At 42.2% G+C, this 26,262-nt stretch overlaps 1 long non-coding RNA gene across 2 annotated transcripts in view; it reads left to right on the top strand.

Moving 5' to 3' along the window:
• Positions 1-20,809, top strand: part of LOC121096386 — a 67,015-nt gene extending 46,206 nt beyond the window's left edge. Inside the window, exons 4-7 of one of the 2 annotated variants that reach the window (XR_005830474.1) lie at positions 11,884-11,966; positions 14,813-15,005; positions 17,594-17,786; positions 17,872-20,809. This is a non-coding gene — a long non-coding RNA (uncharacterized LOC121096386). Of the gene's footprint in view, positions 1-11,883; positions 11,967-14,812; positions 15,006-17,593 lie in introns of both variants that reach the window. The other variant, XR_005830473.1, reaches the window with a different exon arrangement.
• Positions 20,810-26,262: the final 5,453 nt, after the last annotated feature.

The raw sequence follows: 26,262 nt of genomic DNA, 5'->3' as shown, positions 1-26,262 counted from the left end.
CTGCCCCAGACCATCCAAGACATCTGTGATTTGGTGAATTCCTGCTGCAGCAAGAGCCATCAGATAATAGAAGGGCTGCATTCCTGCAGGACATGGCATATGCTAACTGTTCATTGAATGGGTTACCCTGTCCATCATGTTGAATTCCTCAGTCAAGTTCTTGCTAGTTCTTCTCGAAGGATAATGCTTCTGCCACTATGACAGGGAGATTATTCCACAAAGATAAGAGATCATGTGTCATTATTATCTCTGAATGTTGAGTTATTTTTCTGGACATTTTCAACATAAGATATCTCACAGTTTTGTTTCAGGGAACTAAAACAAAAAGAAATAGAGGAAGGACTTTTTTTTTATATGATGCATTACAGCATGCTCTGGTTTCATACATTCTGTTTTTCAGTATAGTCACCCTATTTTTCAGCTTTTAACTTCTGCTCTGCAAGGTGACACACAATAAGTGATGACTCTTTCATTCTTGCACCCTTACATAATCCACTGAAACAAACAGGTCTTTGCATGTTAAACAACTGTTCCGAGTAATTAAGGTAGGTGAAACTGGGCCCATCATGATTTACCTTCTGTGAATCCTCATTTTCTCTTCCTAAAAGAGCCCACAGGTGAGTGACTGTGTATATGGAAAGATTGAGAGAGTTTTGATAGTATGCACTGCTCAAGTAAACCTGGAGTTGTTCACACTCTACTAAATATTATCAACCAAAAGTCAATCCCTGCAAACACTGGGGGGATTATGCAACTAACTTTCAGGCACAGCCCACCTAGATTCAGTGGTTTTATTTGTGTGAGTAAAGATTACAGAGCCAGGCCCAGAAAAATATGATGGTGTTACTCAAGTATCCCCAATCCCTCTACATTGTTGTCTTTGAGTCATTCACATGCATAGTCAATAAAATTGGTCCCAGCACAGATGATAGTGGTACCCTGCCATTAACCTCTCTCCATTCTCAGAGGAAGCTTTTTATTAAGACCCTTTGTTTTCTATCACTTAACCATTTCTAGTCATTAAGAAAGACTTCATCCCTAGCCCTGTGAATATTTATTTCCCTTAATAGTTTTTTATGAGGGATCTTACCAAAAGCATTTTGAAAATCCAAGTAATTTATTATCTTGCAGATCACATTTATCTAATGGTTTATTAACTTTTTCCAAAAGCAAAATGTTGTCCTTTTCAACATTATTAAATGGTTTGGGGAAAATGGAAAAAAAAATAAAATCCGTTGTATTTTGACAGCTACTGTAGCAGTTTAGCAGAGCCGTGCTTGGATTAGCACTGTTCTTCTGTCTGTACTTAAGGACTCTATTTAATTTCCTGGCATCTCTCTCTTCAGGTCAACCACTAGTTCAAGGTGGAAGTGATAAGTCTGCAGCATCTCAAGTGTGCTGGAGTTAGCTCTTGGGAAGTCGAGAGGAAGGAAATAACAGTCCATAAAGTTTTGATTGCTTGGAAAAGAAGAGATGTTTGTTGAAAGTATGAGCAAGGCCAGCTGCAAAGAGTTCAGGAGTGAGCAGAAGTAGTCCTGCGTTGGCTGCTCACTCACTTTAGCTATTAATTGACAGCATTTCATATAGGAGATTGAGTAGAGGAAGGCTATTTTTCTCAGGCCTGTTAGGGGGTTATCTTACATCATACGCTTTAGTTAGTGAAGGGTTCACTTTAAAGCTGGATAGAACAGCATGATCCAGGATGGTGTGGCAGGGAAGGTTTTGGCAAAAATAGTGGCACTGAAGAAGTAAAATAAATGTGCCATGCTCTATTCCTCCCCCAATTTTAAAATATCAGCATTTTGCAAGCAATGGGCCATATGCTCCCAGGGCTTGCAAGCCAAAAAGTATAGCAACTTACTACAAAACCGCTCTCCAAATTCTACACACAAGCCAAAACCTCCTACTTGGTATGCTGCCGTCATGCCAACTTGCAGAACAGAGATTGGGCCTGAGCAAGGAGAGCTGCAAAAGTATGGCAGGTTACGCACATGCATGTATAAAAGGAGATATTTACTGGGGCTGAGGTCAGGACACTTGTCCTGCAAACCCAGCTTGGGGAGAGAAAGCAAGATAAATTGACACTGATAGCAAGCACGTGTTTCCAAGCCAACCTGCTCGCTCCCCACAGAGAGAAGGTAGTGAAGTCTCCTTGAGTTGCTCCTGTAGGGCTTTCTGTGCAGAGGAAATAGAAGTGTGGACCTGCAATACTGGCCCCATCCAGACCGTGCTCTAGGAGGATCATGGCTCTTCGGCATGGATACCATGATAGGATGGCTGCAGCAGCTCTAGTCCCATCATGTTGGATGGGAACCATCCTGTATGCTTATGGTGTTCAAAAATAATTAACTAATACTGAAACCCAGTTCCTGAAGAATACTGGTGCTGCCCAGAGACACATAGGTGCTCTTCACCCATACCTCGCAGGACTGTCGGTGTGTCTGAAGCAGTGAAGGAGAGGCCTTTGTTCAAGAATTTTCTGTGTGGCAAGGCAAAAGTTAGTCCCATCATTGTCAGTTTTCTTTCAGCAGAAATGTGCATTTTGCTGTGGCCAGACCAATACTCTAGGCATGTGCAAGGACTGGGGAATGCCACCCACAGATGACAGACATGTGGGTGTTGTCTGAGACCTTATGGGGCTGTCTATTTCCGTGTTCCCTGACCCCTTGGTACAAGGCTCTCCTGTATTTTCCATACTCTTCTACTTCTCCATGACAGAGCATCTGGAGAGTACTTTTTATTTCTCCAGAGATAATCCTTGCAATATTGTAGCCATTGGCTAGCTCAGAGCTCTCCCCTTCTCTGGCTGGTACACTACATGCTCTCTGGCAGAGGTTTAAAGCAGTCCAGATGCTCAACTTTTCTGAACGTTTTTGTGGGCTCAGTATCATAAAAAAGAGGTAAAGAATGCCTATTTGAGGACCTGTACTTGCCACTATAGGCAGAGTGAATTGGGGTAATAAAATCACAGGATAGGATGTATGGAGTGGAGCATATGTTCTATCTCCACCAGGAGCCAGCCAACTGCTGCTGGGAGGATGGGGCTGCGAATGGCCTCCGGACCAAACACTTGCTTGATTTGCACGCCTGCGTGGCTGCTGGTGGATCCAGCTGCTCCTTCCCCCGGCTGCCTTACAAAGCCGCAGGGACGCTCATGCCCAGGCACACAGGGGCAGAGCAGCTCCTTGGGGACCTGAGAGCAGGCGCAAGAAAAGGACCTGGTCTGGGAAAAATGTATTCTGTGCCCCCACAGCTGCACCAAAACACTGTAGAAAAAGCTGAGACGTAACAGGCTGATACCTGAATGAGAAGGTTTTGACAAGTAACGTGTCAGGTGCTTCAGGGTGCAGTTTTGTACTTTCAGTAGGTGGTAGTTTCTACCTCTGGTGTTGTCCCTTTGAGGCTGATGAAGGAATTCCCAAAGGCAGTTAGGAGGACTGATAAGGTCCATTTCCTTTAGTAGGAGTTACATTTAAGCTTCTACTGAATACTGTATTGCACCCTGAATGTGTCATTTTCAACAGGACAGTCACTTCTCCCCCAAGGGAGCAGGCAGTGCTGTGCTGTCCTCAGAGGACAGCAAATGTCAGTTACTGTGACTTTATGGGGTTGAGATATAATTATGCTCTTGTTGTCAAATCTTAGAGTGAAAGACACGTTGTACTATTTTAAGCATGCAATTTTGGCAATAATATTAATAATAGTTTTCTCCAGAATGCCTTTTTTTTTTTTTTTTTTTTTTAAATGCTGGTATGAAATTAACTTTTAGGAGCAATGAGAATATGTGTGGAATTCTCTTGTCCTGAAATTTATGTTAATCTATTTTCTGCAAGAAGTAATCAAAAGTCTCGTGCAAGAGTACATGAAACATGATTGCTCTTTCTTATTTCTTGGGTCCATCATTACACTGGCCCAGAGCTATGAGTCAGGGCTGCTGTTTCCTATCCTGAAGTAAGGAATCTCTCCCAGGAAGTTCTGTGTCGGGCTGGAGATCAGAGCAGGTGATAATGGTCTCATCTGGCTTTGAAAGTTATGAGGAGGAGATAGGACATGTAATGGACTCATTATTTTGTTTTAGTCCATTCTTCACATTCCAGCACTTGGAGATGTAAAAGCCGTGTGGTGACCAGATGGAAAGAGCAGGGAATGGGGAAGAGCACTAGAATGACTTCCCTATTACTAGTAAGAAGAACCTGGATAGAAGCAAAAAATACTGGGAAAATATGTAAGTAATTTTATCCATACAGATGACTTTAGAAAGGAGTATAGGTTATGAGAATTTAAGCCCTGAACAAAGAAGAGATGGAAAGAGGAGGAAAGGATTGAAGAATAAGGGCTAAAAATACAAGAAAAGATGAGTGGTTGTATCCCCTAGAACCTGAATCAAATCTGTTTGAGGTATAAACATCAGCAGAGGATGCTGAATTCTCAAATGAAAATGGAAAAACACTCAAGGAACATGAACTTTAAAATAAGATAATTAGGACTGAGAAGAAGGAAATAGATGCCATTTATGTGAGGTTTAGAAATACTCCAAATTGCAAGAGTTAAAAAAAAATATCCTCCTCCAATACTCCTGTAATCTTCCACATGCTTCATTCAGAACTTGGGACTCAAAATTGCCAGTACATCCAGGTTCAATTCTTTGGCTTTGCTGAGGTTTTATTTTCTCATTTTCTTTAATTCCATTTCTAAATATCTGTTTGGTAACTCTGACTTTCTAGTGGTTTCTATTTGAAGGTAGGCTAAATAATTTCCTCCATCAATTCCTAGACTTCCAATCTACCTTCTCTTGTGGCCGTGAGAGGAAAATGTATTTTGAAATCAATAGAAAACTATTTGTTTCAAATTATTATGTTTATTACATGTGAAACTAAAAATAATTTTAAGATGACATTAACTAGTTGAAACTTTTCAAAGTAATCTCTACTAAAACTTTGGTTTATTTTATGAGGAAATACTGAACACTTGAGTTGCTTAATCTAGTAAAACTAGGATGGAAGGGGGATATAATGACTTTTCATAAAAACATTTAGGAGGTAAACTTCAAAGACAAAAAGAATTAGTTAAAGAATAATACTGGCATGAGATCAAGTGGATGCATGCCAATTATTAATACATTCAGAGTGGAAATTTAGAGAGAGATTTCCTTCCATCCATCCATCCATCCAAGAAGCAATATTCTGGTAACGGGAACAGAAAAGTTCACTGTTCTGGGCTACTGTTGGGTACGGTAATGAAAACTATTGTATCGCAGAATTCTTAGGGACAGAAAATGAGGCTTGTGATGTGGATCAGTTGGTATCTGATGTTTAGGTGTCAGCAGCTGAGTTTGAAAAGAGACTTGGTTGTTTATTTGCACCATTGCTTTATTCTATTAATCACATGCTTCAGGACTTTTGTTTGCAGTCTGCGGAGGTCAGTAAGGGTCATTTTTACTTTTCGTTTATGCATTGCTAGACTTCTAGGTTGGTCCCTTTTTCACCTCTGAACCATGAAAGAGCAGGATATGGGCTAGGGCCCCCACTGTCCATGTGTATCTCACTCATAAGCTCAAGTTTAAAGTGATCACTAGATTTGGGGTAAGGAAGGAATTTCCTTGTTGATCAGATTGTCAGGAACAACTGCAGAAGATGGGATTGTCTTCATCTGTCTTAATTTCTTAGGATTTGCAGAGATTCCACTTAACAGTTTCCTTCTCTTACAGGGATTTGGGATATTGACAGTGCATTGGATCTTGCCTGTTTGCTTCCTGGGGCTCATTAAGTTTGCAGCTGTTTTATGATGAAGTGTAAAGTTCCTTGCAGACTGCTGGGGAGCATCCTGGGGCCAGTGGTGTGTGGCGACATGTTGGGCACGATGCCTGTGGACTCTAGTCCAGTCTAATAATCTGTGAAAGTCTGCACTTGCTGGCCCAGCTGACCCTTTCTGGCCTTATTTTCTACATTCCTTTTTATTATTTTTTTTTTTTTAAAAAAAAGTGCTTCCAAATGTCAATTCTAATTTCATCTGAAATAATTGGTCTTTCATGATGCATCAAACTGGCCAATGACTAAAACTCATTGAAAAACCAACTTGGTCACGCAGGAGCCCCTTCGTGCCCTGGGTTCCTCATGGCCTTGAGTCAGATGTAGGAGCCTGTGGGCAGCATGCACACAGCAATCCCTCTGGAGCCAGAAGCCAGAAAACAGGCTGAAGCTCTACCTCTACCCCACCTCACATTAGGCTGAGCAGCCCTGTGGACCAGGTATCTGGACTTTCCAAAATTTGTCGGCTCTAGATCAGAAATGAACTGTCCTGAATTTGGGCCAGGAAGGGAAGCAGCTGTATTGCAGGGGAATACTTTTGAGGGTGATGTAGGTCAGGTATTGCAGCTGGCTTGGGGCTCAGATGGAAATCACCATCAGCCCTAAAGTGATGCTCAGGAGAAGACTCCAGCTTCCTTCCCACCTAAGGAACTGGGGCAATGTTTTGGGAAGGGGACAAAGAGGGGATTTAGGAAATAGACAGGCAGGAGGGGCCCAGCTCTTCTTTTTCTGACACAACTCTCACTGTGGAGCCACTTGCTGCACCAGGTGGCTCTGACACAAGAAAGCATAACAGAGCTGCTGGAGAACTCTTGTCAATGAATTATTTTGGAGCTACCATTGTGCAGCAGCTTAGCAATTAATCAAGGAGAAAGATTAATCAAACTACAATGGTCTATAAGATCCCAGTACTCTGCTTTGTAACTTGCACATGCTAAAGACATAAAACAGTTACGATGGCTTCTTCCTTCCTTTCCAGCCTAAAGATAGTAAAAAATTCCCCCGTTGCATGGAACAGACAAGTAAGCTGCAATGATTCCTGTGGTGTACTGTTTTAATACGTGCTGTTTAATTATACTTTTATGACTAGAAACAGGTAACAGTGTTCATGCTAAAAATATTTAGACATATGGATTCCCCTTGATTCAGAGTTGTTTTCATCTACCAGACTCATAAAGTAGTGAAGCTACATGATAATGCCATATGTATAATAAAAGCACATTTTTTGAAGACTACATAAATGCATACTACTAAAATACAGATATTTTGCTAAGGAAATTAAAAATGAAAGATAGGTTTAAAACATTGTTAAAGACTATAATGGGAATGGCAAGTGGCATAATGGGAATAATGCCACAGGATTATCCTTGGGCAATAGGGAATAACCAGAATGAGATAGTATTAAGGACAATAAGTCCAATCCTGCAGAGCACAAGCAATCCTGAGAAGTGCTGAGCCTGCTCAGCTCATGGTGAAGTCAGTGGGAGCTGAGGGCACTGAACACTTCTGCAGGATGAGGCCCGAGTCAGAGACTTCCAACCTAAGGCTGTCATTTTTAGCCTGGATTTTTATGAGATGCCAATTTGATTTTTATGGGATGCCAATTTGGATGTCTTAGTGGGACCCTGGCATACTGAGAACCACTCAGAACAGCAGCCAAATTTTTCCAAGTGGGCCTGATCCACCTGCCACTTATATTGAAGGACAGTTTCCATTGTCCTCTGTGGGGTTTGTTCCTGGCCCTGTTATCAGGAGGCACCCTAAGTGCATTGAAAATTGGCTGAGGGAAGTATGGAAGCAGCACATCTCAAAAACCCTGTGCTGCTGGCACTCTGGTCAGGTGGAGCCAGCTTAACTCCATTTTCAATTGTGAGATGGCCAAGTTGTGCAAGCGCTTCTGCCCATTTCATTCCTTAGCACAATAAACTCCTATTTTGCATGCCTCAGATAGCCAAGGTTACAGAGCTGTAAGGACAGTGAGAGTCACGTATCTTGATTTCAAGCAACAGTTTCCTTGGATGGAAAAATAAGATTTTTGATTCCCTGAGCGGAAAAAACCTGGAAAAGCTATCTCCCTCTTTCCCAGAGTCCAAGCAGGATTGTTTTAATAACCTTATTAACAAGATCTATGTGAAATACTATTGAGTATGGCCTCAGTCTTGCAGTTTTAACATGACTATGTCTATGACCATGGAGTGAGCGCGGCAGTGTGTGTGTTTGCAGGACTAAGAGCTATGATCGTGTCCTGCTGAAATCATCAGAGGGTTACCAAGTGTGGTTGAGTTTGGGGATGCAGGATCTACCCCACTGCCAAACCTGGTGTGTGCTTCCACAGGGCAGGGCCAAAGCGAGCCTACAGTCTGTGTCTGGTAGAAGTGAATTTGGATCTCTAATGTGCTCCTTCCCTCCAGCCGTGCCATGAAAGCTGCTGTCAGAGTAGGGGGCTTTATTCTGGCCCCCACAGATAGTCTTCAAGTGGCTTCTGGGGCTGTTGACTTCCTTCTCCACCATGCAGGGTTACAGCGAGCCCACGACCTTGCAGCTGCATCATCAGGGCTCTCTCTTAATTTTCTCAGGTGAGAAGTTAAGAAATTTAGCCCTTTTGGGGGCTTCCAGATTTTTTTGTATCCTGGTCCCAAAACTTCATTGTGTTTACCTGTATTTCTATGCCTGTTTGGATCTATATTTTAGCTGCTACAGAAAAATCATGCCTGCAGGATGAGGGGAGTCAGAAGAGCCCTGCTCAGGGGCAGACATTTGTTTGCTTTGGTTGAGGCCAAAAATTCCCAAAGGCATGGAAGAAACTCCTGCAACATATCCTTACACTGCATGAGAAAACAGTCTAGGGTGCTGGGAAGGTGGCGTGGCTCATCTCCTTCTGCTGTCACCCTTCTCTGGTCCCAACATGGGCAGCTGTACAAGGAGGTCCAACACATGGGTGCTCCATGGGAAATCTGGAGCCAGAGGTATCCTCACAAACGAGCGGCCGTGTGGCTTGAGGAGGCCCTGGTTGTCTGGCCAGGTCACCCTTGCAGCACAGCCTACCTAGCACATCCATCACATCCATGCTGCATCTCCGACCCAGACCATCTCATTCCTGCCTGGGCATTGACCTAGCAGCTCTCCTTCCGTGTGGGAGTGAGGCCAGTCTCAGGAGATGACTTTCAAGAGAAAGTCACCAATGATGAAACATTTGTTTCTCTCAGGCTCGGCTAGACCTCAGGCTACCCTTCCTTGGCTATAGAATGCTCTTTCAGGGACAGCTTCTTCAATGTTCAGGTACACCTTCAATACGAACAGCTTTCACAGCTGCTCCTAAAATGCTGCTGCCTTGTCCCTTTAGAAGGCACCTGAAGGTACAACTCGATTCTTCAGTGCACCTTCAGAACTCTGAAACTACTCATAAATACCCTTGTTAAAACATGCATTTCAGCCTAATCACAATGAGCCTAACTGCTAAGTCCAGCCTTACAGGGAGGATGGCACTTACTTCCTTAAATGTGTAATGTTGAGCATCCACATTCATATTTTTAGTAGCATATAGCAGTGGTCCAGCCTTTAGTGTACTGTATGTACTTTTAATAATCTCCATAAAAGCCTGATTTTCAATCCCTAGGCTCAAGCTGACAGTGTAAATAAAATCACCCAAATCCACAGGGTAAGAGAAATGAAAATGACAAGGATTAAAATTTTGTCAAACCTCTTTCTTTTTAAAATTCTGCTTCCCTTCCAATTGGATCACGACCCTCTGTGTGCACAGCTTAAGACCAGACGGTATGCTTTCACTTTTATTCCGCTCTGCAGCAGGCTTACAGTATTTAGTGAAAGTCTGTAAAGAATGTGTGCTGTGTAGAGAGTTAATACCATAATCCCCTATCGTTAGGGTCAAATGCTGAATAGAGCAGAAGAATTAGAAAATATGTTACATACAATGGCAGAAAAAATGCATCAGCATGCTGTTCTGTTAACACACGCATTCATTACCAACAAGTAAATGACAATGAGGTAATAGAGTATATTAAGAGATGTGTTCTTCAAGTCTAGTGCGCGTGTTGTTATGAGAACCTAAGACTTTGAGTGAGAATCTAACTCTGTGGATACACACACATCGCAGGGTTCTTCTTTGCAGATAATTGCATCTTTCTAGGAAGCCCTTTGATGCAAAACCAGCGTTTTAAATTATTTAGCGGACATGAACTTTGAATACTCCTTTTTTTAATTTCCTGTGAAGTGCGATATCTGTATTTTGCTATCCAAGCACGACAATACGTCTTTCTCTAGAGAGTTCCCAAGTATGAATTGTGGTAATTTTAGCTAAGGAAGTATTCAGAAAACAGTCCTAGTGCTTGCCTTTTCAAGAAATCCTTAGTGGGCTAGCTACTCACATCATATAGAACTGGCATGGGTGTTTCATTCCCTTGGGTTTTTAGGAGAAAATGAGCCAGTATGTGCTGAAGGAGTGACAATTTGCTAGAAAGAGGAGAGAGAAAATACATTTTGTACGTAGTGCTGCCTGACACCAATTGCAAAATATAACGATCACACCACCTAAAAAATCTTATCACTATGACTTGGCATATTGTGTCATCCTGTAAGGAAAAGACTGAGTTTCACAACAGCGGGGGTGACCCTATGGAATAGGAAGAGATATTAGAAGTTATTTGGTTGCCTGTACTGACACTAAGTAGTGTCTGATTCCCTAATTATTCCTGCTGATTTAGCCTGGTTATTAAGGGAGAGAGAGACAGTGCTGAGCTAGAGACAGGATGAAGGTACTTAAAAAACATCTTGCAATAGCTGGTTAATGACAAACTGTGGAAGGCACAGCAGCAACATGTAACCTCAAGACTTTGTCCAGTGCAAGCATGTTATCTTATCTCATGACTGATCGGTTGTAAATAGTACCAGGCGGCACTTTACAAAACTGACCATGTATGGTCTTATGTAGACACATGTGCTGGCTGTGCACTGTCACCTGCACAAAGTTTGCATTATTTTCCTACAGTAGGTGTTGGGAGTGGTCAGGAAGCTACATTTAACTGAAGGAAAGAGAAATTAACTTTAATTTCTCAAAAGCTTTTTTTAAAGAAATACAGAAAATTCTTGGTTAAAAAGCTCCGTTTCCCACAAAAGTTCTTTCTTTTGTTAAAAAAGAACTCTTCCTCGAAAATTACTGGTAATTTAAGTTAAAGAGATATCAATTTTTAAATCTTTCAGGTTTCTGAAGGGAGAGAAAATGATTTATGGGATTGTTTCTTTGAGCATTTTGAGTTTTGTGAATGGGGCTTTAAGCAGCTATCGAGCCCCTCCGACAGTGGCAGGCAGTGCTAGCAGGGTCAGGGCCGAAGGTCTTAGTGTCCTCTGCCCGAGTTGTGTCCTGCAGTGGTCTCATCATTAGAGGTGAAAATTGCCGAAGGCTTCCTTTCCTTTTAAACCTCATGAAAATTTCTTTTACCTGCTTTGCAATGTTTTAATGGTTCTTCCTTCAAACTTGCACTACTGCGGAAACAAATTTAGAAAAACTAATGAAAAATAAGTCTCTCCACTGAAACACAAAAATCCTCCCCCATCTAGCTGCCTGGTTTTCGTATGTGTCCATTGGTGTCAAAGATATTTTTCATCTGACTGAAGTTCAGCTTTGTGGTTTAGTCTCCACAGTCTCAGGTATACATTTCTTTCTACCCTTGGGCGGTAAATGTGGAGAGCTATAGGGAAATTCTGGGTATTCAATTTATTTAACCACACTTACTGCAGCATGGTGGACAGCCAAAGTCAGGCTGTGCTAGACTGTTGCTCAAGTAAATCCTGGGGAGGAGATTCATAGAGACTGAGCTGCATGTACCTGGCTGCAACTCAGGGTAGTAGGAGTGCTGCATATTTTCTAAGAGCAGAACGTCTCACCTGGAAACTGCAGACTTCTTGAGTGGATATTATTTAACTCAATAGATTATGTGTCTTGACTCAATTTAATATCTGAGTCAGTAGGCTGAAATAATTAGAAAATGTGACTAGAAAGGGAAATGGAGTGTGATAAATTAAATCAAAGAAACAAAACCTCTTGTTTCTTTGGTGACAGGAGAATACACAGCAGCAGAAGATAAAGTATTTGATGTGGAGTTCCTTCTCTAAGACAAAAGAAAAATATGCAAGGTAATTCAGGTGAGTGAAGGATTGTTCAGGTTGGTGCGTGTCATTCAACAAATGGTTCAGCTCAAGAAACGAGCCAACAAAACCTACTGCAAGAATCTAATAATAATCACTGCTGTGGCTAACTTTAGGGCTAAAAAGCCCCAAAAAGATGACCTTTGTGAAGTGGCTGATGGCACTGCCAGCCCAGGGCACAAGAGGAGAAAGGCAGGCTAGGCCAGCAGCGTGGTGAGCGGGAGCCCGGGCCCCGTCCCTGGTCCCCCGTCTTTGCTTTACATACAGCTCTTTTGGTCAGGCTCTGACAATTAAACGCTATACTGGTGGGTTGCTCATGTTTTGTGCAAGACAATTAATGCCCATTCACTAGAAATGCCTGGGCTGAGGTTGATTGTCCTAGAGACGGTTATTTTCTAAGATCTAATTTCGGGTTCAGCTGAGTGGAATCGAGATGGCGGTCTGACTGCCGAGTGCTCAAGTCTGCGCACAGCAGATGCAGACATTTTTCAGACAAATTAGTGAAGAGACCTCTGTGATGCACACAAACTGCTCTGTAATTATTATGGATATGTTTGGACGTTTCAATGCTCATGATATGACTATACGGGGTTAAATCAACAGTCCTGTTGGGAAAACAAGGAGAAAAGGGGAAAAGGATAGTGTTGTTGCTTAAATGAGCAAGTTGTGTACACTGTGCTCACAATCGATTTGCATCTTCTCGTGTGACTCCACACAACGTGTTCCTGTGGTTCAGAAGGGAACCGAGTCAAGTGTATCACCCAGGAAATGTTCTCCTCTTGCAGAGACATTCAGTTCCCTTTGCACTCAGTAGCACACAATTATTGAGGAACAAATTTTTTCCCCACAGCTTCCTTACATAATCACTGCATGCACCACATCCCTCTTTGAGATGAAAATTATTCGAGAAGAAGGGAAATAAACCCTTTCTGGCAATATCCACGCCCTGCCCAGGTCAATAGCAGCTGCATGTCTTTGGGTGCTTTTGGAAAGGATCTAAGGCTGTCTGGTACGGTTTGAAAGTTATGATGTCTACCTTATTTCTTAATATTGGTCTCTAGGTGTAGAAAACTAAAAGCGAATGGTTTTGGGATAAACCTGAAGTAATTTGCTCTTCTGAAAAAGTGGAGTGACAGTATGTTTTGCAGAAGTTTTTATGAAGAAGTCATATTTGCTTCTCACAATATTTGCAGAGTCTCTACCAGCACAATCTCTGACTAGCTTGCGAATACCTAAATATGCCAGTATCTTTCATTTTTCCTTCTTTTTTTAGCCTGTAGGAAAAGTAGCTTGATTAGCATGTTTTTGTTTGTGCTTAGATGTGGTTGTACCTGGCAACTGTGTGTGAAGAAATTAATGAGGCAAAGTTAAGTCAGAGAGATGAGTTTTGCAATTAACGCTGAATGTGGTGAGATCTATAGTTATTCTCATCTCTTGTGAAAATGAATTAACTTGCCATAGGAGAGTTGTGTCTCCTGCCTTCATGGGTTTCTCTACATTGGTTGGCATTTCTTGACTTTGATAGCACATACCAGCTGTAGGGTGTAACGTGATGCAAAATCCATCCGTGAACAGAGTCAGGAAGACTGGATGATTGGCTACTTGTGCCACTGCTCCTTTTTCAAAAAAAATGCTGCAAATGCACCATTAGCAGAGAGGAAAAGTGTCATTTATTTGAACAGAAGGATTCTGACTGCTTTAGAAAATGCCCAGCAAAACGTAAAACAACATGTCATACTCCTTTGCTCATTTGCAAATAGCAACCATTCAAAAATCAACCCCCAACATTATATTTCAGAGAAAATAAAAACTTACGCTTACCTTTGAGAAGTAACATAAAGCTTGATTTCACCACACGTGCAGGAAGAACTCATCACTGTCACCAGACAGCTCTTGTGAGCACAGTACACTCATGTTTTCACTTCCATGGCTTTCATTGTAGTGTTCCTGATGACTGCCAGTTTATTGCCTCAGAAGCTACAAGTCTGAGTGCTTTGTTAAACCTGTCTTATAAGCTTCTTCTCTGTCCTTCGTTTTGATTTGATGTTGGAAAATGCTGTGTAAAGCTATACTTCATGCTCAAAGGAAACCACCATAGTGCAGGACAAAGTATTGTTTAGAAAATGCTGAATTGACACACAAAAAAATTGTTCCAAGGAACTGAAGGAACTGACAACTGTTCTTGATCATATTTAGTGACTAGCCAATTAAAACATGTATTGGTTGGAATTTAGGAGAAGTCAAGGACAGTTTCAACTTTGCAATAAATTTCTGGCCTCTCTTTTCAAAGCTAAAGTGTTCTTAAAGAATGTAAAGCAAAACACCAGTATCAGAAAGCACAAGTCTAACACTGAGAAACACTTTGTGCCAAAATAAGTACTTGAAAACATATTCTTTTTCTTATCCTTTTGTGCATCAAACCAAAAGAGTGTATCAAAAATACATGTTTTTCACAATGCTAAAGCATCTCCACAGTTTTGGGACCACAGAATCCCCAGGCTATCATTAATGGAGTGCTGGCGCCAATCTCAAGGCAGTTTTTCAGAACACAAGTTGTTCCACAGCTTTTAGCTGATTCAAGTTCCTTTACAGCAGCCTTAGGTTCATATAGATCCCCTGATTATTGTCTGTAGAAATGGTAATAGAGGTCGTGGACAGTCACAGACAATGAAAGAAGGGAAAGCATAAATAACTGGGCCCTGATCCTACATAGTGTTTAACTGTCTTGATGCTCTAGGTACTTCTATCGCATTGAGGATTATGGGGTATAAATGCAACTCTATAATTTAACCCATCTGTAATCTGCATTTGTATGGAAAATGAGGTCTGACTCTGTTTTCCAGGGCAGAAGTCCCACTGGCACACCTGAGAGCAAAGTTTGCTACAAAGATGTTTGCGCATTTTGTGTACAGAGTTTTGCTTCTTGCGTTAGATCCAGCATGGGTCAAAGTTGCTTTACATCACCTTGACTGGTTACAAAGGAAACCTTCAAATAAACCAGGATTGTTGCAACATTTTCTGTTGTAATACACCCAGGTAAGTCATCGTGGCTTAACTTGGGCAAATGAAAGTAAATCAAGTAAACTTATATCCCTCTTGCACAATTCAGCTTGGGTTTGCTTCCTACCTACTGTGCAGGATGCTCACAAAGCACCAGAGAATTCTACAGGTAATGTACACAACATAGATAGGGACTGTCATTATAACTTAACAATTTAGGAGATGAAGGGGAGAAATGTTAATGCTTTGCATTTATTTACTTTTACAGCATGCCATAAAGATTAAAAATACATTGTACACAAGTGCAGTATTTAATGTAGCACTTTAATTACATTCAAGTGTGTTACTAAATAGTCTTGAGAAAACCTTAATGACCAGCTGTTCTACCCTCTTCCCATATGTCAGAAATGGTTTCAGAAATCACATTCTGGGACAGTAAGGTTGTATAATTAGACAGTGTATAGTTAACACTTCTAGATTTTCCTCTTAAACTGCGGGCCCTTTTCACTAACATATTGTGGTTTGGTGCCAGTTTGGCACAACACAATTATGCGATGTGCCAAACTGCAACTGAGATGTACAAACTCTCAGAGACATGTTATGATTGCACCATTATCTTTTTATATCTTTTTCATCATTAGGACTGGATGCTTTTTATATTATGTAAGATTTAGCTTTTTACGGCCAACAAATAAACTTAGTAAATAGGACTATAAATTTTTAATACTTCTTCCATAATGCCATTTGTCTAATCAGAATTAGATGGTTACTGTAACCCCACATCGGTTTTCACCAAAAAAGGCATCATTCCAAGAACAGCAGCTATGGACAAAAATTTCAAAGGAGGTTCCTTTTGGCCCAGTTCAGGAATGCATTTAAGCACATGCTTAGCATTAAGCACATGAGTGTTTATATAGAGGCATGCATGCGCTGAAGCTGGATCAGAAAATGGTTTATGCCAAACAAATAAAAGAAACCCTTTCCAGAAGTAAGCAAGCATACGGGCAGCTCAGTCTTTTGAACAATTATTATCCCTCTTCCCGTTAACATCTAAAAATGACAGTGTTTTTCTGGGACGTTTATTATTTTGCAAGACAAAACACATCCACAGTTTGCAAGGTAGGGGGGGGAGTTTGTGGGAATACATTAAGCGCAAGCCGCCAGCCGAGCCGTCAGCGCGCGACACACAGACGATCCATCCTGGCCGGGAGAAGGGGGGGCCCACGGGAGGCAGCAGCTTCACCATCCTGACAAGAGAGGTTTACGGCAGGTTTTTTTTATTATTTTTTTTTCCTGAGCTTCAATTTCCAACGACTTATTTAGATGTAAGCAATGACAGCTGTAATCATGTTTTAAATCTTGCTTTGTATCCTTAGTTATAATGTTGTTCAATTAATATTCAGAATAATGGAAGTGATGTGCCCCTTTGAAAAAGACTTGAATGCAAGCCAAAGCTTTGGGAAACTGATTCTCAAGAGGATTAATCAGCATTTAAAACTTGCATTAATAAAAATCTGATCTTCTACTGTGTGGCATGCATAATACTTTTCATTTTTAAGCATTTTATTTTAATAGTGTGGTATCCTTTGTCCTGATTTTTAAAGGGATTTTAAAATCTAACTCCTTCAAATCAATCCTGCTTTGACCCCTGTGCATTCTTTTACTGAATATAAAAACATTAAAGAAATTCTTAGTTCACAAATACATATATTACTGAGGATGAGCAAAGTACGGTGCACAAGCAGGCTTGTAATAGAAATGATATGTAGCTTCCACAGGAATTCATGTTAGGCAAGGGCTCACCTTAATATGTAAATTATTGGTGCAATAAAAACACAAATTTACACATAATTGCTTAAAAGTTTGAAGGTAAATTATAGCCTGAGAACACACGAAGAGCCCTGGTAAGCTCCATAAAAAGTGCTCTCCGTTTTTCACATGACTTTTCACTCTGTTATAAGGAATATTATTGTACCCTATGCCAACAAGATTGAGTCTATATCTGAAAGACAGACTTAATCTATGTTTTGTGTTGTTCTCCTGATCTTATTAGTGGGTTAGAGAAACAAGAGGATTTTGTATAAAGTTTCGCATATAAATTCAATTCTAGTAAACCAGCTAATTTACATGCTAAACAGCCAGCAGTTGGTAAGATAGTTTTGTTTCATGTCAACTGCAGAAGCTAAATGTATTTTATAAATACTAGAAAACATTATTTCTTCTGAAGAGGCATTTTAATAGCAAATAGCTCACTCAGATCTTCTACGAAGCGGAGAAATCTAGTTGAGAAATTCTTGTATCCTTACTCATGTTACTGAAAGGCAAAGTCTGCGCTCTGAGTATGGACCATCTGCTTTTACTTTGTTTCATACCTAATGTGATGCTTCAGTTCATCATAAATGCAATCAGTTTTCTAAATGGTGCCAGAGGTTCTTAAAAGATATTTTTATGATCTTGCTGCCTTCTAGAAATAGAAGGTAAATGTGTTTTGTTTAAAAACAGTAACTATAAAATGGATTTGGAGCATCAAAAATTGTAGTCTACTAGGCACTGGGCAGGATGAGTAGACTTTGAAATACTGCAAAGAAAAATAATCACAACAAATATGCCACCTTTACTTACAGCGGACAGTGTACCCAACATGAGAAGTGAAGCGTGAGAAGATGTGCGCTGGTTTAGTTTTCCTGGAGTAAAAAGAGGAAGGCTCCAATTGAAGATGCTCTCTGTCTGATTTCCCAAAATCTAGGTCTGGCCCAATGATGCACAATAATCTCATCACTTGCAAAGAGACAATTGGAGCAAGTCTCCACCCTGCAGGTATGCTGAGAGAGGGACAAGCAGGAGTTACTTTGGTACCACCTTGTTACCCCATCAAGCACTACCTGCCTGTTTCTGGTTTCAGAGGGTATCTGATGCTACTGCTCACAGACCAAAGTATTTCTTCGTGAACAAAATCCTGGCTGTAAGAAGTCAATGGCAGAACACATGGTCAATGATTTCCAGCTGTGGTAGGACATTCTCTTGAGTTGATAGACACCTAGATTCAAATCTGAAAGGCTGGATAAAATGTGTATGAGCCTTCTACCTGTTGGATAAATACCCAGACTCTGGCTGTCAGCTCTAGCCTCCCCCATCCTCACCCTCTCCAAAGGACATCACTCCTGCCTGTCTTTGGTTCTCTCTGAAGAGGGAAAAGTCCCATTGAAATTCAGTCTGCAGTTGTCAGATCTACAAACATAGGTCCTTATCTGGCATGTAAGACTGTGTCTAACTTGGAAATAAGCTAGACAGGGAGGCCATCCTCTCGTACTGTAGTGAAGTATCATGACTTGGGTCCACACCTAGATTTTCTACAAACAGGGTGGTTGAATCCAACCTGCCTACTGGGAACAGTGCCTGGGAGTAAAGCTCCTTCCTTGCTTTCTGCCTGAGCAACGCCTGAAGGCAAGCCATCAGCATGTCCTATCTGTGAGACATCACTACTTCCCAGCCAGCCAGCAGATCGAGGGATGGCTTTTGGGTCTCTTGCCAACTGCCTTGTACAGGGATGACAGAGGGAACATCCGAAATGATGGTAAGCAACTACTGAAGCTCAGTCTGAGACTTCGAATTGCAAAAAAGGCAAAACACCAGTCACCCAGTGTGTGGGTTTACTGTAGAAATTATTACAGGCACTAAACTAATCTAACCCCTACTACAGAAAAGCAAAGCTACAGTTGAGAGCAAGCAGGTCTGATGCATCACCACAGGGAGCCTGAGTCTTAATATTGTGTTGTTCCACCACCATCTTCCTTTTGCCATCATCTATACTTCTCTTGTTCTCTCTTTTTCAGCTCTAATTACTGTGTGGAACCAACCTCCTTCATGCAGTCAAGGCTGTCAGCACTCCCAGCGTGGCTCCAGCCCTTCCTCCTTGCACCTTGGGGCTCTAGGTGCCTCTTGCCCTTCTCCCTGCTTCCCTTGCTATTTCCAGGCTGCTTTGCTCTGGGATGTGCCAGTACTGGATTAGGCTGAATGCAAGTCCCACATTCTTTATTACAGAGTCAGCATTTCTTCCTCGTTCCTTGCCTGGCTGCTGCCCAGCAGGTTATTTTGGGACCTACGCTAGCTGGCCCAGAGCACAGCCATGCCAGGAAGGGTACTAACAGCTGAAAGCTGCCGAGGATTCTTTGCCAGTGCCTGAGCCTGAAATGAGGTGCTGTTTTATTTGGGGCATAGACATAGTGTAAACATCCCTGAAGAGAATGGTGGTAGAGGGTAAGGTTTGTCCTTACCCTCTAGGGTAAGGTAAGGTAGGGGTAAGCTAGTCCAGCACTGAATGGCTAGCTGGGGGAAGGGAAGGCAAGGCTGGGCAGCAGCCCCTTGCAGTGCTTTCCCTGTAACCGGCAGCGCTGCAAACCTGCAGGCTGGGGGTGGGAGAGACAGTGCTGTGAGAGGGATTAAGCCATCTGCACATTTTCCTCCCTTTCCTCCCAGCCACAGACAGACCCTCACCACCGTGTTCCCAAGCCAAGATGGTACCTCTGCTCCTGGGACATGTGGTCCCCACACAGCCCCCTGGGTCAAGGCAAGAAGCAGCAAAAACTCAGCAGCACTGCAGAATTGTCCTGTGGGTCTTGGTGGGTTGGGACTGGCAGATGTTGATATAGCAGCTAGAGCACAGTTCAAGTGTCTCTCCTCACCTCATACCTCTCCATCCCAAGACAAGGAGTATTGCAAGCCCATGGTGTGGACACCAAGCTGTAGGTCAGGCAGAGTATGTGTGGAGACAGGCATTGGGTGGCAAGAGGGTGCGGAAGAAGGGAGCAGGAGGAGGGGAAGGAGATGGGATGGAAGAAGCAAGATCGAAAACAACATCTGTGAAATGGTTGTGAAAGATTTGGTTGAGCTTTCTGGGCGAGTTAGTCCTCCATGTGTTCTCTGAGCTGGTAAATAATATTGATGTATAGGTATAAAGTGGGACTCCATGACCAGGTACAGACCCTGCAGCATCATAGTTAGGTGTCCTGCCTATGATATGCTCATTTGATTTAGAACCAGAAACAATTTTACCTTCTCTGGGTGCCTGCTCTCCTTGTAAAACATTATGTCGTACTTAAGTGGCCTTTATACCTGTGGATCCAGATGGCCATCAATGACTTGTACCTCTTTTCCTGGGAGCTGACTTGGAATAGCTTCTATAAGCCTGAATTTCTGCTCCGGAAAACAGCCTGTTGAAAATGTCTTGTCCTGAGCAACTTCCAATACATGCCTTCAGGAGCACATGAAGCTATTGCACCTTCTTAGCCCCCGTGCAGTACTGCGGGTCTTGGAGGAACCTGGAGTGCCCGTAGAGCAGCCGGCGAGCAGATGCAGTGGGGTGGTCATGGTACCTGAGCTGCCTTGTTTGAAGCCAGGGTAAACCTGCAGAAGCCAGGGTAGCTGCCCTCCCAACTTGGAGCTGGGAGTGCCCTGAGTGCATAGCAGCAGCTACAGGGCCAACATCCTTTAGCAGACGGCAACCATGGATGTCTGGAGAACAGTGTTAAATCCTCTGGCAGAGTCATGACATGTTGCTGGCTTATTCTTAACCTTTTATGTTCTATTGCAGCGCTTTTGTAAAGAAAAAAAGGTTATTGTTATACTTGAATTTATCATGCTGTTGGAGAGCACTGGGTGTGAGTCAGCCTTGAGGCAGTAAGATGGACAAGATGAGCTCTTGAAGTACCTTTCCAGATCTATTTCTACAAGTCTATGAGCAGAACAAAATGAACTCAAGATGTTTTCCCAGAAGAGAGCAAATAAAGGAGCCATTTCTTTGAATTCTGCACAGATTGAATATGAATAAAATGAATCCCACATCTGGTCCATTCTTCTTATTCATTTCTTTAAAGAACAGATACAATCATGCTGTACACACACGCAAAAACCAAGCAGGGAAGATCAAGTCAAGGGTGCCTCAGGTTTTACTTTCTGTCTCTTTTTGAAACAGCAAAAGATTAAAACCAAAAAATCTGCATGCCCCACACAAATAAAACAGCATCTATATCTGAACCATTGAGTCCATGCTGAGTGTTACACAATCAAAATCTGAGAGGGGAAAGGAGTTGGCAGTGGCCATAAGGGGCTGTACACATGGGGAGGAGTGCTCACAAAGCTTTTTGGCAGGCAGGAGTTTGGGATATGAAAGTAGGCAACTAGGCTCCCTACACAATGTGTGAAGGACATTTGACTCCTGGTGAAGATGACTCGCAAAAGTCAGACTGCTGAGCAGGGACCTGCTTGCCCAAGCCCATGGCGACTGCTGGAGAGACAGATTTGCCTGTCACCCCATCTCTGAAAGTCCCTTAGGTGTCCAGTTCAGGCCAGAGAGCAGATACGGTCTATGGCAGACCTTCCAGGTCATGAATAATGAAGACTGTCATGTGCCAGATATTTAAGATGAGCCCAGTCTTGCAGTTTGTTTGCTCAACTGAATTGTTTGCCTTTTCTGAACCTTGCAAGGCTCCCAAACAAAATATACACTGGCCTTATAAATATTTATTAATTTCCCCTTTGTTAGCTAATTGTTTTGCAACACTTTCTTCATTAAACAGATTTTTATGACTTAAATTACTTTCTTCTTTTAATAGAATGCTAGAACATTTATTGTTAATTCTCTAATTATTTAGGTATTATATGGTTTTTGGGTAGTGAAGCACCTGTGTATAATGCCTGACAGGTTAGCTTTTAAAATCAACTTTGTGTTTGCGTTTGAATGGTCAGCAGCAACAAAGATACTCCTTAGATGTATTTTTTAAAAACTGGTTAATAAATATAGCTCAAAATTCATGTAGAGTCAGAATGATGCAATTTGCTTGCCCATTCCCTTCTGCCTGCTCTATCTGCTAATAATATTTCTGAATCAGATTTGTATAGTAAGTTTATCTCTCCCTAGACAGCAAATTTTTGATATGCTATAACTATCTTTTAAGATGCATTTTGACATAAACTGTGTAAAAATCATGTCTGTTATTTTTACATCAATTTATTTTGTTCATTTTTTTCCTTTTGGTAGCCTCCTTTTGCCATTTTCAGTTATTGCTATGTATGTACTTCAGAAAGAACACATCCACATTTGAGTGGTTAATCAAGGGGAACTAACCAAAATAATCACTTTCTAGTACTTCAAAATATTCTGATCTTTAAATGGAGAATACGGATTCTTAAATTAAATATGTATAATAAGAAATAAGTAGTAATAAGAATAAAGTGGAGTCTGTAAGAATAAATGTTATGTTTTAAGCAAAATGCATTTGATTTGCCAGGTTCAAAGCTGCTTTGAATCAGTAAGAACCAGTGCAAAAAACGGGGTGAGGAGGATAGAGAGCCTCATAATGCTTATAAATTGTTCATAATTGTATGGATTTAAAATATGAAAGTTGGCAGTGGCAAAAGCTAAAAGCCATTAGGAGAGATCCTATTGTGCAACACATCAGTAATCGTAACTCATAATCTTAGGGGAAAAAACGAACTAGAGTTTTCTAAAATTTTCATAACTGTACTTGAGTCTTGTCTTGATGTTTACTACAATGATGGCATTGTTTGAAATGACATAGCCTAATGCATATATAAATCCTGTTTGAAAAGAGCTACTAATTAACATGAATAGTCTTCTTCTCTGAAGGTCATTTATTGCAAAGTTCATTTTTCAGCCGAGCATTGCTAAAGTAGTCACCCCCGCTAACAGCCATTAGATTAAGAGACTTAGGTCTGTTCTCTTCCTGACACTGGGTCAGGATTTTCAAAGACAGAGGCTCTTCGATGCCAAGAAGCCCTTAAAAATAATATTTGAACAGAAAAAGAATAGATCTAATTACATTGTAAATATTTCTGTGGTTATTGAAATAAAGAAGATAATTCTGTTCATTTTATCTTTTAAAAAAAACACACCAAGTTTTACTTATCTGATGTTCCAGTGCAGCTCTTCCTTATGAGACCTTTGATTTCTTCAGTCATAACGACTCGTTAAAACTGAGAAACACTGAATATTTAGCATCTGATGTGTGAGCATGTTCACCTGTTGCCAAATACTAGGCACATGAAGCTCCAGGTGCCTCTGCCTCTCCTTTGGAGGCCCCAGAAAGGCTCTCTGTGTGTGCATGCATGCCAGCCACTGTTGCTTCTCCAGCGAGAAAAGACGTCCAGATTCAAAGGGCACCAACTTACCACTGCCAAAGTTAGAAAGTGTGAACTGCCACTTCACCAGGGCTTTAATGTTGCCACCTGAACCATGAATATCTGATTCTGAAGCAATGTACGTACAGGACCCCCATTAATACCACTGCCCTGGTATCTACTTGGACATAGGTTTAGAAACTGCAGCGACAATGTTACTGCTTGGGCTAAGGGACATCCCCCCCGGAGGGTTTTCTGGTCATGTCTGTGGACACATGGTAATAAAGGAGTTAAGGATCCTCGCTGTGGTGACAAAAACTTGTTCACCCATATCAGCTGGTTACAAACAGGTATGGGGTCTTTTGGGCTGGGATGTGACATTAAATACATTGCTCTTCTGCGTCTCAGTGCCTGCAGAAGCAGGTGTGCCATGCCCGTGCCAGCTCGGTGCGCCACTGAGGCTCTGGCAAGCCTTTCCTCTGTTTTTTACGATGTTTGCCTCCCATTTGAGCAGGCCAAGTGTGGGGTCTTCAGTAGTCATTTAGAACCTAAGTCATTCCCAAATGGTTCCCAGCTGTAGGGTTACTCTTGTCAGTAAAGAGGAGATTCTGCAACCCAGTAGGGTTGTGGGGACAGGGAAGAACCAGGACCTCTTAAGAAGAGCCAAGAAACCCATGGAATTTCTTTGAGAGAATGATTTTGGATAAGAAAGTCCTCACCAGCAGCTGGCTTGCAGGGGAGCCACTTGAGACCCTAAAAGCAGCAGGAAAATCCCACAGACCTCAAGGCACCTGTAAAAATCTTGTGGCTTAGCCCACAGGATTTGTGTTCCCTTCTCCTCTAGCCATGCCGCTCCCCCCGGAGTCAGGCTTCCTTGGGCCCCCAGTCGCTACAGCTGGGCTGCTGGATGCCAGAGCTGCAAGCATGAAAAAACCCTCCAAGTCTGAAGGACAACAGTGCCAAGCAAGCAGCAAGGTACCCCTCTGCCCCTTCCACTCCACCCTGTCCCCACCCCTGGGGCAGAAAGGTTGCGAATACGATGGAGAGGAGTGGGACACTTGTGATGTGGCTCAACTGCTTCTCCCTGCCAGCTTCCACAGGGTTTTTGCTCCTCTCCACTTGCGTTAACAGAGGGGAGCATATGGGCCTTGGAGATTTAATGTTTCATGGCTTACTTGGCTGTCAAAATGTTTTACATTATTATTTGTTGCAACATTCACGGTCATCATCTTTAAGGAAAAAAAAAACCTGTGCGGCAGGTCCCTAGATGCCCTTGCTGGGAGCAGATGTCGGAGCAAGAGCATTGTTAAGCCTCTCCTGGATTTTTCATTTCCCACCCTTTGTACAGCCAACACGGTGCGATGCGGAGCACACACAGCCTCTCTCATCGCCTGGCAGGACCCACTGGGGTGGTTTAGCAAGGTTGAAACAGGGAAACTTGCGGATTTATAGGGCGCTGAGACAAATTCGTAATCTGTATTGATGGCATCATCCCCAACCATGTGACAACCAAAGCAGATAAGCCTATGACTGAACCGAAAAGATTTCTTAAAGCTGGTAATCGATATTGAGCAGCTCAGTCTGTTGAGCTATCAGGTTCGGAGATCTCCACACATGTGGGGTGGGGGTGGAGGGGAGCTCTGGGTTTGTAAAATGGGGAGATGCTGAGCTAAGCCACAGCCTGGAGTGGTGCTGTAGGTTGCCAGGACCTGCTGCTGCAGGGGGTGGTTTCAGCTGAGGAGGGACTCGCAAAAGCCATGGAAAGGCTTTGTTTGTTAGGGAGGAAGACCCAGAAGCAAAGGGCCAGTGAGTAAGGAACCAAGTATCACAGACCTGGCGACTTGAAATTTTGTTGCAGGTGAAGCTCTCCAAGGGTGCTGCTTAGTGTCCCTTCTCCAGCACCCCCGAGTTGATGGCCAAAATCTCTAGTTGATGCTGAAAGTTTCCATAGCGGTTTCCTGGCCCAGGGTCTGATATCCCCTACTTACAAATATCTCGTGTTTCAAAAGCACTCTAAAGGAGATGGTCCCCCATCCAGGGGTTCCTTCCAGGGATCCTGTTGGAGGGAACCTGTTTTAAAATGGATAAAATGGTCTGATTTTCTGTAGACATAACGACTTTCCAGGAAGCAACTATCCGAACCACCGTTGTCTGTAGTGCACAGGAAAAAAAGTCTACCCTCAGCTAGATGGCCTGGGATGGAGCTCCCCCCAAAAGTCACTGCCTGCTGCTCCTGCTGCCTTTCATACAGGGGAGGGAGCTGGTGTCAAGAGAAGCCATGTATAGGTAGTACCTCCTCAGAAGTAGCATTCCCATGAAAGGGAGAGAAGCTGTCTCCAGATAATCAAGCCTTGTGCTTTGTTTCCACAAGATGACTGCATCTTATGAAGCCTGAACTGGTTAGACTGGCACATAAAGATGAAGGGAGAAGCTGAGCCTTTATATTTCTCTGTATTTATGGGGCAAGACAGCTGGGGTTCAAACACACTCCGTATTATGAAGCACCTATTAATATCGTTTCCTGATGGAGAACAGGGTGGTTTTTTCTTCTTAAATGTTTAATTAGCAGGCATTGTGTTATGTCTTTACTTCAATAAATTCCAGTTGAGAAAGATTTTGGGTGCACATGTGAATGAACGCTTGTCTTGAAAGACAGAGCAAAAAGAAATTCATAATCATGTTTCCCTTGTTGTATTTACTGTTTTGCTTCTAAAGGGAATATTACTCCACTAAGAGATTCATAATTAGGAGGATGCCAGATGGGTTATCAATGTGGTTTTAAATTTTTATACGTAGAGTGCTTGTTTTTGCAGGGGATGCTTTGGTTCCATGTACAGTAGTTAAATATAAATATCTTCTATGGGGGGACTGCTAACTATTCCATAATTTTGAATTTGTTGTTTATTTAATCCTTCTTTTCTTCTTCCCCCACCCCTTACCCCCACCCATTTTTTTTTTTTTTTTCCAGCTGCTCTGTTGGGGTAGATTAACTGTATGAATCTACCAGGTGGAAAAATAAAGCTTGAAATCAGAACTGAGACCCATATCTCCACCTGAAAAAGCCAACAACTTTAGTCAGTAAAAAGAAGTGAAAAAAAAGTCAGGACTTCAGGCACCTTTCTGAAATGCTAGGGGAAGGTGTTCCTGGTGCGCTGGG

This window comes from Falco naumanni, chromosome 12 (genome assembly GCF_017639655.2).
Source record: "Falco naumanni isolate bFalNau1 chromosome 12, bFalNau1.pat, whole genome shotgun sequence".
NCBI classification, from domain to species: Eukaryota; Metazoa; Chordata; class Aves; order Falconiformes; family Falconidae; genus Falco; species Falco naumanni.
Note: the sequence above shows the minus strand (reverse complement) of the source record. Positions and strands in the feature narration are given on the sequence as shown.